General features: G+C 46.3%; 1 long non-coding RNA gene across 3 annotated transcripts; it reads right to left on the bottom strand.

Moving 5' to 3' along the window:
* Positions 1-1,981: 1,981 nt before the first annotated feature.
* LOC141371951 (uncharacterized) lies at positions 1,982-15,817 on the bottom strand. Of its 3 annotated transcripts, none has more exons than XR_012377312.1 (4): positions 15,466-15,817; positions 13,461-13,682; positions 8,296-8,410; positions 1,982-2,970 (listed from the first exon to the last, which is right to left on the bottom strand). It is a non-coding gene; the product is annotated as an uncharacterized lncRNA (long non-coding RNA). The 3 variants fall into 3 exon arrangements; XR_012377313.1 differs by having other exon boundaries at positions 13,461-13,679; XR_012377311.1 differs by lacking the exon at positions 15,466-15,817 and having other exon boundaries at positions 13,461-13,735.
* Positions 15,818-16,112: the final 295 nt, after the last annotated feature.

The following is a 16,112-nucleotide window of genomic DNA, read 5'->3' as shown; positions in this document are numbered from 1 at the left end:
CAAAGCACTGAAGGAGGTCCTTGAGATCGCTGGAGGAAAGTTCCAGTCGGCCAGCCTCGGGATTCTGCCTGGACACCGTTAGCCTCAGGCAAGTCCTGCCTTTGTTTCTTTTTCTCCCATCACTCTTATAATTACATTCTGTTCTTTTTGCTTAAAAAACGTCTTGGTCACTCAATTTACTCAATATATTGATTTCACAACCCATTAATGGCCCAGGACCTGCAGGTTGAAAGCACTGTTCTGTGATCCTTATCTTATGGCGGAAACATGATGGCCCAAGTCCTGCACCGGTCTGCTTTTCGAAGACAGAATTTTGAGACTCAAGAGTTTTTTCTTCAAAATTATAGTTTTTGGCATGGGTTTCTAAACATAATTTTGAAAGCTAAAAATACACTTACTTTTCTTCATATTAACATCATAAGAACCTTTTCATTCAGGCATGAGGCAAAGTGGAGAGTTTCCTGATGCAAAAGGATATAAAACATGGGTTAACATTTCTTAATATTGTCTTGCCTACCCCTCCCCATTTGCATATATATTATACATAATATATATTACCCATAATATATTAATATATACCTATATATTAGGTATTATATTATGTATTATATATAATAATATATAATATACCTACATATAGGTATTATATTAATATCTAATATTAATATACCTATTTGTAATATATTATATATATATGACTACAAGCCACACATTTATGAAAGTCATTGGAGGGATAAAGAAGCTGGGTCAGTCTTGTGTTTCTTGCTAAACATGGTAGATCTCCAAAATTCCATTTCAGTTGTCTCTTAGAAGGGCCTTTCTTGACCTAATTTGGCTGACACCATCTCCTCCGGAAAGTCACATCTCTGAGCTCTTTTATTTACTATGGTAACCACACATGTGTGAAGGAAGAGATATAAATACCAAAGGTAATGAAGGGTGGGGTAGGTGTGGGAGAATAGGGTTGAGGTCCAGAAGACCTAGGTCCTAGTACCCCAGCTGCCAAGAACTGATTTTATACCCTGGGGCATCAGATTGCTTTACTGGCTTAAACAATAGAGATTTTTCTCATTTAACAAAAAGTTCTGAGTTAGGACAGAGGGAGGGATCACTCCACAGCCAACCCCCTCCCCCACCCCAGCGGTCTTTTCTGTCCTAGAGAGGCGGGAAAACTAACGATCACATTTCTCAGGTTCTCAAGCAGCTGTGATTTGGGAGAGATTTTGTTTTGGCAAATCAGATGCACTCCTGTGGGATTTGGGGGATAGAAATGGGCAAGGGCTCCCATTTCTTCATTTTCAAATGTCCTTTATCTTCCCGTGTAGTGTGAGCCGAGTCCCCAGTGACCCATCACCGAGTTCTAGGGACTGAGAGGCCCACAGGCATCTGTTTTGCTCTCGAAGATGCAGCGGGAGCCACGGGGTGGTCGAGCTGCCCGCCAGCGGGGCCTCCGGATGCTCGCGGGATCCTTGGCCGCGGCAATGGCAGGGTAGTCCCGGTCCTAGAAGGGCCATCAGCTCCCTTGGGGGCTCTGTTCTGCAGTGTAGCTTGGGGGAGTCAGTTCTGATCTTCAGTATAGACAGTACCTTGTAATAAGTCCCTTCCTGCTTAGACAAGCTAAAGGGCATTCTATTCTCTACAACTGAACCCTGACCAACTTAGGGAACAATTTCCGGGTGTTTCATCAAGGACCCAGGTTCTTGCCATCTTTATACTTTGCAGGCTTAGAAAGTCAGCTTAGCGCCCCTCATGGTCCCCAGATGGCTGCAGTGGTCCTAGGATCACATCCCAACTTAGCAACATAGCAACCTCCAACAGAGGAAGTCTCTCTTTTTGACTTACTTATTTATTTGACTCAGAGAGAGAGCACCAGCAGGCGGAGCGGCAGGAGAGGGAGAAGCAGCCTCCCCACGATTGTCGCCCTCAGAGAGTCGGGGACCTGGGGCGGCGAAGGAACTGAGAGATGACAGTAGAGCGAGGCACAGGGGACCCCGAGCAAACAGCCCGAGGTGCCGAGGTTTATTTTCCATACTCTTATATACCTTCTACAACGATACAGATCTATAATGATTTACAGCAGGGGCTTAGTAAGGCACATTCTTCCACGCACACAGGGTGAGTCAAGTGAAGCAGTGGGAGTGGAGAAGGAATAAAGAAATCTGTAACTGGCTGTGATCAATTAATGGTAAACACCATTGTACTCGGACCTTAACATAGGATAAGAGAACAACGAAGGGAATGCACAGTGTGCTGCTTACAGCTGGCCTCCTATCTACAAAACATCTTCTGCTGTGTACTTTAGAACAGACCACACACATCCCAAGGGCATTTCACTGATCCTTTCGGGTTATTTTTAACCCTGCAGTCTCGAGTTTTCTCAGAGATCTCGGAGTCTGAACGAGCATGCACTAGTAGTCGTTGTGGTGTTCTGTTTCCCACAGCTCCCCCTTTCTTTTTTTCAAAACAGCTGCTGCCCGTAAGCACTCTGTGATGGAGGTTTTGGGCATTCATTCGTTTTTTGAGGGTACAGAGGACCAAGGTGCTGGGAGATGAGTACAGTCATTTGTAAAAACTGTAAAAAGTAGGTCCATATTCTGTCCATTGGACTAGACGTAACAAGGGAAGATGGGGTACATATGCCCAGTAGGCGTGTTTTTCTCCTACCCCAGAGGCGCATGTCCCCACCGCTAACATAGCCAGGAACAAACGTTCAGGGCTTTTGGTGGATCTGGTCGTCTCCAGGACTCGCTCCGCCCTCTGAGTGAGGGTCTTCAGTTGCCCCCAAGTTGGGGGTGTTGTCGGGGGCAATTTCCGTTTTCGAGGTCTCTTCAAGGAGAGTATTGCCATCTCTCGGACAGGGCGCTGGGTAGTCAATCCCTGCAGAGGCTGAGAGACCTCTTCTGTTGTCTTTATCGCCGGTCCTGGGCCGGACTTTCTGAAGAGGTATCCAAATCGCTCGACTGGATCCATCTGGAATGACACAAGCATAACCAGGGCCTCGGGTAATTAATTTCCCGGGCAACCAATTATTTTCCTTTTTTATCCACACAGGTGCATCCTGAGTTGAGATTGAGGCTGACGAGAAATGTTTGTCAGCTCTAGTATATGGTTCTCCTTGGGGTAAATTTAAAAAATTTAAAATAAATAAGCTTTGTGCCATGACGTCTCGAGGGGAGATTCCCCCTTTCTTTTTAGACATAGTTTTACGGAGTTGTTTTTAATGGTGGCGTGCACCCTTTCTACTACAGCCTGTCCTTGAGGATTATAAGGAATACCTGTGATATGCTGTATTTGCCATTCTGCAAGGAATTCTCGTACTTTTTTGCTAGTATATGCTGGGCCATTGTCTGTCTTGATACAAGTAGGTAACCCCATAATAGCAAAACATTCAAGCAAATGAGAAATGACATGCCCAGCCTTTTCCCCCTTCAAAGGAGTAACCTGAAGAAATCCTGAAGAGGTGTCTATTGTGACATGAATATATGAGAGGCGTCCGAAAGGGGGAAAATGAGTGACATCCATTTGCCAAATACAATCAGGAGCTGTGCCTCTGGGACTGAAGCCCGCCGGATGCTCAGTTAAATGTAGAGGTCGACAAACGGGACAGGAAGAGACTATTTGCCTGGCAGAGCGCAAGGGTATTTTATAGTGTGAATGTAGGCGGTTGGCGTTGGTATGAAGATGGGCATGTTCTGCCTGTGGAGTTTCAAAAACAGGAGTAGCCAATAAATCAGCAGACTGATTTCCCTGTGTAAGAGGTCCAGGGAGGTTAGAATGAGAGCGGATATGAGTAATGAACAAAGGGAGAGTTCGAGATTGAATTTCTAATTGTAATTCCTGAAGCAGAGGGTTAATGATAGAATGAGTTGTGGAGATAAGCGCTGTTTCCAAAGGCGCAACAATGCCAGCTACGGAGGCAGAATCAGATACGATATTTATAGGATAATGAACATTCTGCAGTAAGAACAATAAAGCTGCAAGTTCGGCCTGTTTGAGCAGAAGTGTAAGGGGTTTTCATGGAGCACTGAATAGCAGGGCCCCAGACCCTGGCGCGCCCGGAGGAAGAGCCATCAATAAAGTATGTAGGAGCTGAGGGGCTTGGGGCCTTACGGACGACGCGATGTATAACCCCGGCAGTGCGCTTTAGAAGTCCCATAGTTTACCTGACGGATAGTGGCAACCTATGCGCCCAGTATAGTCAGCAAGAGATATTTGCAGGTCAGCAGAGAACGGAAAGACTTCCTTAAAGGATGTGGAAGAGATCGGTAAAACAACGAATGCTGGGTCAAAACCTAGAATTTGAATAGAACGCTTTCGTCCTTGGAGAATGAGTGAAGCGACAAGAGATAGATATGGAGTAACAGTTCGAGAAGTTTTTGTGTGTAAAGTCACCCATTCGAGAGGTTTGTCTTCTTGTGCTATGACACCAGTCGGAGAATGAGGGGCAGGGAAAATAAGAAGAAGCAGGGGGAGAGAATCATCATCCCTGTAAGCAAAGGCAGTTTTTAATCACTCCTCAACAAACGGCAGTTCGGCCTCTGCCTCTGAGGATAAAGCGCGAGGACTGTCTAAAGCAGAATCACCTTGTAAAGTGTTAAATAAATTTTGTGATTTATAAGTTGGAATCCCCAGGAGAGGGCGAATCCAGTTAATGTCTCCTAGGAGTTTTTGGAAATCGTTAAGTGTAAGGAGGGTATCCCTACGAATTTGCACTGTTGGAGGTTTCACTGTGGTTCTATCTACCACAGGGCCTAGATAAGAAGCCGGAGTAGTTGTTTGGATCTTCTCCGGGGCTATTATGAGACCGGCGGAAGTCAAGTGTTGAGAAGTGGCCTGATAGACATTTTGTAATTCAGTTTCAGTTTGTGACGCTGGCAAAATATCATCCATATAATGAATGATATAGGATCGAGGATAATGATCTCTTACAGGTCTGAGGACCTGGCCAACCTAATACTGACACATGGTAGGAGAATTAGTCATACTTTGTGGCAAAACTGTCCATTGATATCGTCTCATTGGTTCCTTATTGTTAGTGCTGGGAATAGAAAAGGCAAATTTCTCCCTATCCTCAGGGTGAATGGCTATGGTATAGAAACAGTCCTTTAGATCTATTATTATCAATGGCCATTGTTTGGGAATGGCTGTAGGAGTGGGTAACCCAGGCTGCAAGGCACCCAGAGGCTCCATGATGGGATTAACATTCCCAAGGTCTATTAAGAGCCTCCACTTACCTGATTTCTTTCTGATAACAAAAACAGGAGATTTCCAAGGAGATTGCGAAAGTTCTGTATGTCCTGCCTGCAATTGTTCTTGAACAATTTGCTCTAAGGCCTGCAATTTTTCTATCGGAAGGGGCCATTGAGGAGCCCAAACCGGGGAAGAAGTTTTCCGTGTTATTTTAATAGGGGCAGGCCTCTTCCTCAATGGCCCCTAGAAAAAAGGGTAACCCAGTCCAGCCCTATGAGTTTGTCCTTGGGCAGTGATAGGTTCTGTGATTCCTTGATGTTGTTTGCCTAAGCCCTGTCCTGGTTTATAATAGCCCATCTTTGTCATGATTTGATTAACTGGTCGATTTGGGGGGATGACTAGCTCGGCTCCCCACTGTTGCAAGAGGTCTCTTCCCCAAAGATTAATGGGGGTATTTAAGATGAAAGCCTGGATAACTCCTTCTAATCCGTCTGGTCCCTCACATTTAAGTGGTACACCACTTTGTCGCATTTCTTCAGCCGTCACAAAACCTATTCCTTCTACCGAACTAGAGATTGCTTGCATGGGCCGGGTATTAGGCCAATGCTGGGAGGCTATTACTGAAATATCGACTCCAGAGTCTACTAGACCTGAGAAAGTCCTTCCTCTAATTTTAAGAGTCATAGAAAGAAGATCAGTCTGAGTCGGTAATGAAGCCCATTTAACCATGAGAGGGACAGTACTACCGAATCCTCCCGTCTGATCTGTTGGGACTGACCAATTTGTACATAGGGCAATAATAATAACTGAGCAATTCTATCTCCTCCCTTAAAGGTCCAAGGAACCCGAGTCTGTGCAACCACCATTATTTCTCCCTCATAGTCAGAGTCTATTACTCCAGTCATCACCTGGATTCCTTTAAGATTTAGGCTAGATCTTCCTAGCACAAGACCCACGGTTCCTCTTGGTTAGGTCCGTAATAACCCGTGGGTATTTTTTGAGGCCCGAGACCAGGGTGAAGACCAGGGTGAAGACCAGGGTGAAGACCACTGTAAAAGGAGTGGTTAAATCTATTGTGGCACTTCCCTGGGTGGCGGGACTGAGTGATAACACGGAGGGTTTATGTGCGCAGCAGGATGTTGCTGCTGGAGAGGCGATATGTTGAATCCCCCGTTGTTGTTCGGGGCCTGGGGGTGGCCCCGCATCCCGTTTCCCGATCTTAATGGGAGTGGGTTACCTTGCCTGTCAAATTTGGATTTGCATTCCTTGGCCCAATGTTTGCCTTTGCCACAACGAGGGCAGAGGCTAGGGGCGGTATTAAAAGGAGAATTGGCTCTAGGTTGGGGGCTTTACAGCATTCCTTCTTGACATGTCCTATTTTTCTACAATTATAACATTTTATTTATTTTTTTAAAGATTTTATTTATTTATTCATGAGAGACAGAGGGAGAGAGAGAGAGAGAGAGAGAGAAGCAGGCTCCCAAGGAGCAGGGAGCCCGATGCGGGACTCGATCCCAGGACCCTGGGATCATGACCTGAGCCGAAGGCAGACGCTTAACCATCTGAGCCACCCAGGGGCCCTACAATTATAACATTTTATATCCTGTTGTTTTTGTAGGGCCATGAGTTGGAGGGAGGCTATTCGAGCTTGATGTGTAAAAGTGCCAATATTTCTACATAGACGAAGATAATAGAGAATACCTCCTGTTTCCCTATGTGGCCGGATGGCCGCTTGGCAGTCCTCATTAGCATTTTCAAAAGCAAGCTGTCTTAGCAAGTGCTCTTTAGCAGGTTTATTATCAACTTGGCAGTCGATAGTCATTTCGAGCCGATTAATAAAATCTGTATATGCTTCTGTAGGGCCTTGCACAATTTTTATATAGCTTTGCCCCACTTCCCCTGAGGGGGTTAGCTTTTCCCAGGCTGCGAGGGCGATTTCAGAGACCTGCGCTGTGGCTGCGGGTGGAGTGTTGACCAACTGCTCTCCAGCATCTGAAAAGGGGCCAGAGCCGGTGAGCATTTCAAAAGAAATATGGTGCATGGCTGGGTTTACCCGATTTGCCCAGGCTTTCATATCGGCAGCATCCGATAACCACATTTTCCATTGCAATAAATCCTGTGGCTTAAGGCAAGCCCGTGCAACCATATGCCAATCATGAGGGATCCATTCCCGAGAATTTGCCCAAGCTTTCAAAATCTCTATAGTATAAGGGGCTGTGGGTCCATACAAGTGGCAAGCCTTCTTCAGTTCCCTTAAACTATTTAAACGTAATCCCTCGGTTCTAGAGGGGAGGAGGGTAGGGGGATGGGTTAGTCTGGTGATGGGTATTAAAGAGGGCACGTTCTGCGTGGAGCACTGGGTGTTATGCACAAACAATGAATCATGGAACACTACATCAAAACCTAATGATGTAATGTATGGTGATTAACATAACAATAAAAAATTAAAAAAAATAAATGTAATCCCTCATAGACAGGACCAACAGCCTGTGTTCGGTCTATGGGGAGAGCCATAAACAAATCATTAGCCCCTTGCCGTCGGAGTTCCTTTTCGAGAGGTGAGAGAGCTAGAGAGGACCTTTTGAGAGGGAATGAATCTACTGTGGAGGGAGGTTGATCACCTTCGGTGGGGTCCTCTGTTGAAAGCGGAGGGGCCGTGGGTGACGGCCGGGACTGTGAAGCCGCGAAAACTTTTTTACTTTCAGTCTTAGCCTTTTCTAAAGTCTCATCGTCTAATTCATATGCATGTAAAGAGTTGGTAGTTTCTTTACCAACCTCAGCCGGGGATAACTTATCCCCGGTTTCCATAGTATTGATCACCACTCGTACTAAAGCCCAAAATGGCCAGAAATCAAGGGGAATCGTTTCACCCTGTCTCAGAGCCCTCAAGACATTATTTTTTACTGGGACCCAAGTCTCCTTATCTACGGAGCCTTCGTCCGGAAACCAAGGATTATATTCAACTACTGTTTCCAAACATTTTTCTATGCGCTGCTTAGTAACTTTAGCTCCATATTCTTTAAGAAAATGTTGTATTAATGCAGCAAAACCTGATGTTTTCGAATTTGATTGCCCCATAACCCTGTAATAAACTTTCCTACTTACCACCTTCTGTAGGGTTCCTACCGCTGGCCGATCATACCTCAATGGGGGCTTCAGGTCTCTGTTCGGGCGCCACTTGTCACCCTCAGAGAGTCGGGGACCTGGGGCGGTGAAGGAACTGAGGAAAAGAGACGACAGTAGAGCGAGGCACAGGGGACCCCGAGCAATCAGCCCGAGGTGCCGAGGTTTATTTTCCATACTCTTATATACCTTCTACAACGATACAGATCTATAATGATTTACAGCAGGGGCTTAGTAAGGCACATTCTTCCACGCACACAGGGTGAGTCAAGTGAAGCAGTGGGAGTGGAGAAGGAATAAAGAAATCTGTAACTGGCTGTGATCAATTAATTGTAAACACCACTGTACTCGGACCTTAACACAGGATAAGAGAACAACGAAGGGAATGCACAGTGTGCTGCTTACAGCTGGCCTCCCATCTGCAAAACATCTTGTCCATGCTGTGTACTTTAGAACAGACCACACACATCCCAAGGGCATTTCACTCTGGTCCTTTCGGGTTATTTTTAACCCTGCAGTCTCGAGTTTTCTCAGAGATCTCGGAGTCTGAGGGAACATGCACCAGTGGTCGTTGTGGCGTTCTGTTTCCCACACCTGCAGAGCAGGGAACCCAACCTGGGACTCGGTCCCAGGACCCCTGGGAACATGACTTGAGCCCAAGGCAGACGCTTCACCAACTGAGCCACCCGGGCACCCCTCATTTATATATTTATTAAAACATTTTTTTTTTTTTGTAGATTTAATACTGTGGTCATGGCTGGAGGGGTGTCAGTCAAGTTGCGTGCTGTTGGATTCACCCCTCCCCTTCTCTTGCTCCTCTGTGTCACAGGAATGACGTCTCTGGAGCTCCCTCGCCTTCTGGCTTCTGGGTAGGTTCCAATGGGACGACTGAAAAAAGATTGATCAGCAGGAGGAGGGCCGAGGCCAAGATCTTTCTCCTCCCTCTCTCGCTCCTGCAGCATTTCCTGCCCTAGCTACTGCGGCACCGTCCCTCCGCCTCCCAGCTCTGGCTGCCCCTCCCCAGGGGCATCCTTGCTCACTGTCAGCCCCACCCCTGGGCCCTAACGCCCCCTCTTCCCACGGTCTCTCTGTCTCTAGGAGCAATAACAGCGTCTTTCTGTGGCTAATCGGAGCCACTCTCCTGTGAGTCCGCCTCCTGGCAGCCAGTTCCTCGTCCCCCTCCCTCTGACAAGGCCTTTCAAATGCAGCTCCGGTCACCTGCTCCTTGTCGGGCGGGCAAGGCCACCCTCCTGTATGACATCCTATCTCAGAGGACAGACTCCCTAAGGACTCCTAACGTTAAACTTGAATTTTCTCTCCTGTAAAGTGAAGCCGCTCACACGGTTAAAGTCCATTGACCAGAGAGCCCCAGGATGCACCTGCAGCCAAACCGAGTTAGGTTTATCTAGCTTGCTGTTGCATGGGGGAGAGTGCTAGCTCTAGGAATCACGGCCCTCTAGCTAAGAGGGGGTTGGGAGAAGCCATGCCTCCAGGGCTAGTTGGGGGGAAATCAGAGGTTAGTCCTGGATGGGGTGTTGTCGGGAGCAGACAGTTCAGTGCTGGGGGCCTCGGGGAGGAAGAGGACTGAAGGGGGCTGGCCATGTCATTGGTCAGGGGGCATGGTCACTCTGCTAGGCTGGAAAAGAGGGGTGACTGGGGAGTGTCCTTATCTCTTTCTTGTTTCAGACACAGTTATGGAGTGATCGTCTCCAACTTGTTCTATTACAGGGAACAGAGTGGCCTCGGCTGATTACTGTCAGTACATTGTTTATGTTTAGTCGTGTTAGCATTTAGTTTCGAGCTGCTAGGGCAATTCTTTCACGTCTTCAACACCAACCTCACACGTCTGTTGTGAGGATTGACTATAATTCTGTATAGCAGCATAAGAAAATTCAGAGAAATGTTGTTGGCCCATAGTGAGTGCTCAATAAATATTAGCTGCTTCTTGTTATAACTGCTGAGAAAATGTTCGGTGGGACCTCTGTGGCGTTCTGGAGAAGCTCATAGGGAGCCAGCCGTGCACCTCCCTCCCCAGCTCAGCATTCAATGACTTGGGTGACTTCACATCTGTCGCTTGCATCAGCTACGGCAGGAGAATTTATATCATGGAAGCTGGCAAATATTGCAGACAAGGATGACATTTTTCCCCTAGAGAGCCAACAATTAAACATTTCCCAGCATGCACAGCCTGGGAATGACCAGGAACCCAAGTGGCCTGTGAACAATGAAGGGCACTTAAAAGTATTTGCCTTTATCAGAGGGAGCAGAAAGTGGGAAGTCAGTTTAAAATAAGATCATACCTAAAAAAGTATCCACATTGATATGTGATTTTTAGGGTAGTATTACAGTTGCCGAAGAGTAGTAATCCATTTATATATTTTTGCTCGGCTTGGATTTTTAGGGTGAGGAAGTGACATGCAGGAGGAACCCTTAATTAGCTTAAAGAACAATTATACATTATTAATGAGTTGATAATGCTTAGAATGTTGGAGAAACCCATGTATTTTTTTTTTGCCATAGACGTAGCTATATGTGTGTGCTGCTGATTCCTGTTACCTTCTCACCTGGTAGATTATAAGGATGTTGTACTTACTAGAGCTGGAGTTTGAGCACTGAAATAATGGGAGGTTAATAAGAAAGGAACAAGAAAACATTGTTTTATTGGTGATGTGTTCAGTTGCTGTAACCCAGAAACCCACAAATCTCAGTTTTTCAACTCAATAAATATTTTTCTCTCAGGCAACCTCTAATGCAGATCTGGTTGGTCTTTGCACGGTTGCTAAGGGACCATCATGTGACTCTGAAGTCTGGGGCCATGGAGTCCTCTGCTGATCCTCGGCATTTGACAGAAAGAGAGACAGAGAGAAGAGCTTTCATGGGAGGTTCTCCTAGGTCAAGCCTCAAAGTTGCTACCTGGCTGGTTACAATTCTTCCATAGTCCCTTGTTTAGATCCCAGCCACATGGCCATCCCTCGTTTGCAAAGGAGGCTAGGAAATGTCTTTTAGCTTGAATTTTTGTGTTCTCCCAAATTCCTAGGTTGAAACCTAATGCCTGGTGTGATTGTATTTGGAGGTGGGGACTTCGGGAGGTGATTCGGTTGAGACCTTATGAATGGAATTAGTGTCTTTATAAAAGAGACCCCAGAGAGCTCCCCGGCCCCCTTCTGCCATGTGAGGACACAGCCATCCCGAACCTGCCAGCGCTTTGACCTTGGACGCCCGGCCTCCAGGACTGTGGGAAAGAAATGTTCGCTGTTCCCCCCCCCCCCCCCCCCCCCCGGGCCTGGGCTAGCTTTGCTGGCGCTGCCCAGTGGGCTGAGACAGTTGTATTTCCAAGAGGAAAAGGAAAACAGACTTTGATCAATCAACCAGAGCAGCCTTTGCCGCAATAATTAACCATGTGTTCCGGATCACAGGGGGTCCACAACCAAAGGAGTGATGTGTATCGGGTCTGAGAGTCTGCTTTCTGGGAAGGCGGCTACCCCTGTGGGTAAACTGCCTGGTGTTTGCTCTTAGCAGGGAGCAGTAGACCTGCTGTGGTGGGGAAGGCGTGCCGTAACCCCTGGGAACATACTCGGAGGGCAAGCTGACCTCCCACACGGAGCCCTGAAGGGCTGTGTCTTGGCTTTTAACAGGTAATAAATGTATGAATAAAATATATAGTATTCGAGATGCTGCTAAGTACTACAGAGAACAATAAAGCAAGGAAAAGAGATGTGGAGAGAGGGAGGGATATGATTTGATAAGAGGAGAGACAAGGAAGCTGACAAATACCTCAAAGGTGAGGGGACATGCCGTGAAAAAATCCGATGAAAGAACAGCCCAAGCAGAGGGAATAGCAAGTGCAAAGGCCCTGAGGTGGGAGCAGCCCGGAGCAGGGAGACAAACTAATCCTGCCAACAAAAGATGTCTCTCTACCAATTAGAAGAGGGAACACAATTTATGACTTATTTAAACATTATCAGATTTACATGTGTATAAGGTAGCACAAAAGTGGTTACAAAGTCTGGAAAGAATCCACACAAATTTATATAGTTAAAAGTAATTTATCTGGTAAAAATGTATCCACTGGCATTTCTATTTCCCTGAGAGACAAAGGATGTAGCTTGTATCTTTTGTATAGCTCATGAGAGACTCCTGAGTTAGTTTCAGGGGTATGGGTTTACAGCCAAGGGTCGGACCTTGCATTGTAAAATCAAAAATTGTGACCTCATAGTGAGCATATTGTGTTTTTAAGGAGACGCTCTGAGGAAGGAAGGGTGAAGAGGACATTGCCTCCCTCCTCAAAGAAACTTTCATGATTTTTCCCTTACTGAGACCAGTGTGGCAGGGACAGAGCACGGGGTGGGGGGGTGCCAACTTTACCCACAGCACACCCGCCAGTGGTCATTTTCTGCCCCCAAAGAGGGGACAGTAAACAGTCATCACGTTGCACCTCTGTGGTTGTCTTTTCTAACCTCCAGTTCCTCCTTATGTCTGCCCCCCTGCCTTTCTCTTTTAATTGGCTTTGTAGTTACTTTTTTTTATTGTGGTGAAATATACATAACCCAATTTGCCATTTTAACAGTTTTTAAGAGTAAATTCAGTGGCTTGAAAGCAATGACCTTGTTGTGAAAGCATCACCACCACCCATCTCCAGAACTTTTTCATCATCTTAGACTGAAACGCTGTCCCCATTAAACAAGAACTCCCCATTCCCCCCTCTCAGCCCCTGTGACCACCATTCTACCTTCTGTCTCTGAATTTGACTATTCTAGGCACCCCCATGTAAGTGGAATTCTCCAATATGATAAAATATCACAAGTACAGTGTCTGTACAAGTCCCTGCTTTCAACCCTTTTGATTATATACCTGGAAGTGAAATTGCTGGATCATATGGTAAGCCTATGTTTAACTTTTCGAGGAACCACCGTACTGTTTTCCACAGTAGTTGCCTCATTTTACATTTCTACCAGCGATGTATGAGTTCCAGTTTGTCCATATCTTGCCAACACCGTCATTTCTCTTTCTTTTTTGATAATAACCACAATAATGGGTGTGAATGTTTTAATTAGGTTTAAACACGCACAATTACACTTGACCTCTGTTTTCTACCACAAACACAAATTTATGTTGGCATGGTAGAGGCAGCCCGAAACTTGGCCTACCTTGCAGGTGGAGGAGGCTTGAGGGTGGCTCACTGCAGGAATCAGGAGAGAACCCAGCCAAGCGGGGGCGACTACTCGGAGGAGGTGGTAGCAGATGAGGGGGTCTGCGTTCAGGTGAGCAGTCAGGAGATTTCAGCAATGTCTCTTGTCAAAGAGGGTGTGAAGATCTCAGCAATGAGATGTGTGACAGGAACAAAGACATTTGGAGACCCAGACAAGCTACTGATATGAGGGGAATCTGTCAGTAGGCGGGTGATGGCGGGCAGGAGACAGCCTGTGGGAGGGGCCTGGCCAAAACCAAAGGGCTTATTCCTGGAGTCCCTTTCCTTAGCTCTCCAGGACTAGATCCAAGTTTCTGGGAGAGGTACTAGGCAGAAACAGAAAACATGGACACAGAGACAAAGCCAGCAATCAGAAGTGAGGTTCAAGATCAAAATAAACTGTGAGGGTGATTTGGTGCTAAGACCCCGGCGTGGAAGGTTCCTGAAAACTCACTTGCCTGAGGCTCAGATTAGAATAGGGTAATCAGCAAAACCAAGTCTGCAAGACCTGGGATCATGGGTCTCCGGCTCTGGGAAAGAAAACGCTACCCATGCAGCAAAACAATGCAAGGAGTGAGAGAAGCAACTTGGTACTCTGGGAACTTGTTAGTGAGAATGAATAACAACTTAATTTTAAAATACTATCCCAAACCGCTCCAATATTAGCAACTATTGATTATAAACAACCAGACAGAAATCAGCTGTGCTGTGACTTATCATGAAACATCAACTGAAACAAATGAATAAAGAAACTTCTATGAGTTACAGTGTTTCACTGAGTTTTAAATTTCAGTTGTTGGTTTGAGTTGATGTTAGGTTGCACATTCATCTGCAGCCCTGCTTTGTCAATGTCTGTCTGATTTTAGCTGTAACCTGGGATGAGAGCTGTTTTTACTAATTTTTAAAATTTTACTTATAAAAAAAACCCCAATAGTTCTAACATTAGAGATAATCCAGTTCATTTAATTCTGTTTGATGACAGCAAACTCTAAAATCTATGGAAGAAACTAACAATTGACAAATGTAAATTTTACCAGTCTGCCAAACCAGGCTGGTGATGTGTGCAAATGCTTTTACGAATTTCAGCAAGACTTAGGGGCACCTGGCTGGCTCTGTCGGTGGAGTGTGTGACTCTTGATCTTGGGGTTGTGAGTTTGAGCCTCACATTGGGTGTAGAGATTACTTAAAAGAATTTTAGCAAGCTTTATAGTGATCGTAATTACACTAACACTTATTTAAAGTTTATCCACTTGCTTAATAACCCCTACACCTGCCATGGGGTTTGAACTCACAACCCACAGATCATGAGTTGCATGCTCTCTCCACTGAGCCAACCAGACACTCCACTTACTGTTATTGAGAGCTTATTGTGTGCCAGATGGGCATCATTCTAAACATATATAACTATATAAACTCATTTAGAATACATGACGTTTATCAGCGCAATCTTAGGAGGCAGGCACTAAAATTATTATCCCCATTTTACAGGTAGGTGAGGCAAGTATAAATTACAACTTTCAGCCAACAACGATCGCACAGAATTCTCTGGCGGCAGCACACCTGTGTATATCCATTCTTTTTCTAAGCGGCCCCAGATTCTACCAAACCTTTGGTGGTTCACTTTCTGAAAGGCCGGTTCATCTCACCTCCTAGTGCCGCGGGCTCCCACACATCCCTCTCCCAGATCCCTAACCTCGCGGCACCACCCCACAGAGTGACTACCAGCGAATACCGGCAGGCAACCTGCCAAGGCTACTCACTACCTGCAAGGTCAAACACACACTCCTTCAAGCCAGTATTTATAACGTCCCTTTGCAAGTCCCACCCCGAGTCCTGGGCTCTGGACCGATTTTTCCAAGATAAAGAGAGAGAAACCCTATTTTCCGGAGAAAAGTGCGTCTGTTCTAAAACAGTGAATCGCTTTTCAGAGTGTCCTTTTCCAGGAGCTCAGAGAGACCTCTCACCATTTGAGGAGATGGTCTGCATGATGTCAGGTCTCCGGAAAAATTTCCCCGAGATTCACGAGCCGGGTCTCCAGGTCTCAAGACAGGCGCTTTCAGCAGCCAAACCCCGGGGGCCAGAATTACCTACTTGCTCACACAGAAGATCCCTTGCTCTTTTCGAGGGCAGTTTGAGACCCAGGGATCAGATCCCGGAGGACTCCGGCAGTGTGAAAGCAACCACGTTTCCCCGAAACCGGAGAGCAGAGGGTGCGGGGATCTGTCCCGGGGGGTGCGACGCGGGTCACAGCGCGCAGCCCCCGCGTCCACCTCCTTCCCGGAAGCACCATCTAGAAGCTACGCTTGGGAAACAAATTCGAACCCCGCCCTGGTCGCCCCGGCTGGGGAGAGAGGACACACAATCTTTCTTTGCTCACTCCCGTTCCTCCACGCCGCTCCGGAGCCACCGCCCTTCAATAGCCATATTTCTAAAAAGACAAAATGTCCATTTTTCTAAAAAGAGAAAAAGCAACAAAACTCCCCCAAACATCTATTTTTTTTTTATGTATATAGAGAAAACCAGGAATGAAATAGGAGAGGAAGGACTGTAAATAGAAGCAATCGGGAGGCAGAAACGGGGAGTGATCGGACGGACAGCATTTTGATCCAGG

Source organism: Callorhinus ursinus, unplaced genomic scaffold (assembly GCF_003265705.2).
Source record: "Callorhinus ursinus isolate GAN/ISIS: 27379988/994484 unplaced genomic scaffold, GSC_fseal_2.0 scaffold142, whole genome shotgun sequence".
In the NCBI taxonomy this organism is placed as follows: Eukaryota; Metazoa; Chordata; class Mammalia; order Carnivora; family Otariidae; genus Callorhinus; species Callorhinus ursinus.
Note: the sequence above shows the minus strand (reverse complement) of the source record. Positions and strands in the feature narration are given on the sequence as shown.